General features: G+C 48.4%; 1 long non-coding RNA gene across 1 annotated transcript; it reads right to left on the bottom strand.

The window, feature by feature from the left end:
• Positions 1–724: 724 nt before the first annotated feature.
• LOC134526639 (uncharacterized) lies at positions 725–1,734 on the bottom strand. The gene is made up of 4 exons (XR_010074012.1): positions 1,670–1,734; positions 1,211–1,271; positions 962–1,124; positions 725–853 (listed from the first exon to the last, which is right to left on the bottom strand). It is a non-coding gene; the product is annotated as an uncharacterized LOC134526639 (long non-coding RNA).

Genomic DNA, 1,734 nt, shown 5'->3' with positions numbered 1-1,734 from the left:
GACGCTACACAGACCACTACTAACCATGTCCCTCACCGATGAGAGAAAACTCTCAGCGAGAAGGGTGATACCAACATAAGCAGCTGTCGGGCAAGAAGACCTGTGAGACCACGATGGTGACACGAGAAGGCTCTAGGGAAACCCCAGGAAATTAGTACAATGTAATGGCTTGGGACAAGAAGCGACTCCAAAACTGCAAAGATGTATGTGCAGGAAGCCCGACTTCAAGACCTAAGAACTTAAGGATGCAGGGAACAAGTCACAGTCACTGAAAATGGATGGCTAGAGAACAGAGCTGCTCACACAGCCAGTAACAATGCTGCAAATGAGGACCATCCAGAAATTTACAAGATGCAAGACTGATCCACTGTTTAAGCTTACAATGCAAGAAAAGCAGGGCCTGACTGGGGCAGTGACGATGAGTACTGGCATTCAAGACTCTTGGGATGGTGCCTGAAGTACAGGCTGTGCTCCTCAATTGTAAAGAGGACATCGAGACCAAAGGAAGGCCTAAGACACAGAAGACAGACCACACAGACAACACAACGGATACAGGCTGGAACCACTCTGCCCAGCTCATGCTAGCATCGTGCTGAAGACTAACCCGCTCCCTTTACCTGCCCAAAGGTGATGGCTACTGGACAGCCCCCTGCCCTTCTCTAACTTTAAACCCCCACCCTGCAAATCCCAAACTTCTCCCCTCCCAGCCCCTCCCCAGCCCTGGCCACTCAGCTTTCAGAGGGCTGGAGGTCTTAAATCCCCTGTGGACAAAAAAAAAAAAAAAAAAACACACAAAAACCAGCACATCAACAATTTGGGACATTGCTGTAGTCACCAGGTTCCTCTTCATCATCTGCAATTAAAGAAAACCAAACAGTGACAGCAAGAAGTTTCAGAGACATCAGCACCAACCTCTTCCACAATTTCCCCTTCCTCAAAAGCATAATGGGATTCCACTCACCTGTTCATTCCAGAGTCAGACACTGCGGCCATCATTGCTTGAGATACCAAGAAACAAAATTACTGTTGCACATGTGAGAAGTCACCAGCCCCAAGCTCCTCCTCACTGCTGCCTCGGCTCACCTCTAATGCTCATCCACTTCCAAAGATGGCTCACAGGGCACCTGCAAAACCAGAAGATAAATACTTAACCAAGTTGCCGTATAATACTTCACTATTAAGACACCAATACAGCCCACAACTGCCTCACCTTCCCAGCCTGCTCATCAGCATGCAGCTTAGCACCTCTGAGCCTGCATCCTGCACTGCACCTGAAAAAAAAAAAAGCCAACCAAAAGGCATATGCTAAGATACTGCCCGAAACCTCAGCCTGCCTACAGCCATTCCTGTCTCCTACTCCTTTACGCTGGCCTCTCGCCCACCTGTCCTCCATGGTTTTGGGCTGCTGTTTTGAGGCTTGCAGACCACCTCTAAAACAGACCCAAAGGACACTAAAAACTTCACCCACAATATAACATCTGAGAAGAATTGCTGCTTCAGCCCACTAGTCATTGCCCACCTTGCCCGAGTCATGTCCGGTGCCAATATCCTGCTTTACTCATCACTTCACACCTTCAAAATAAAAAAAAAAAACACCCCACCACCAAGCCATAATATAATCACATAGCCACCAGTCACATCTTCCCTCCAGCACCATGCACTGACCCACCTTCTTATGGGGTTCCGCTTGCCTTCTCCATGACTCTTTGGTGCACATCTTGTCCCTCTGCATCT

The sequence above is a fragment of the Chroicocephalus ridibundus genome, chromosome 23, assembly GCF_963924245.1.
Source record: "Chroicocephalus ridibundus chromosome 23, bChrRid1.1, whole genome shotgun sequence".
Classification (NCBI taxonomy): Eukaryota; Metazoa; Chordata; class Aves; order Charadriiformes; family Laridae; genus Chroicocephalus; species Chroicocephalus ridibundus.
Note: the sequence above shows the minus strand (reverse complement) of the source record. Positions and strands in the feature narration are given on the sequence as shown.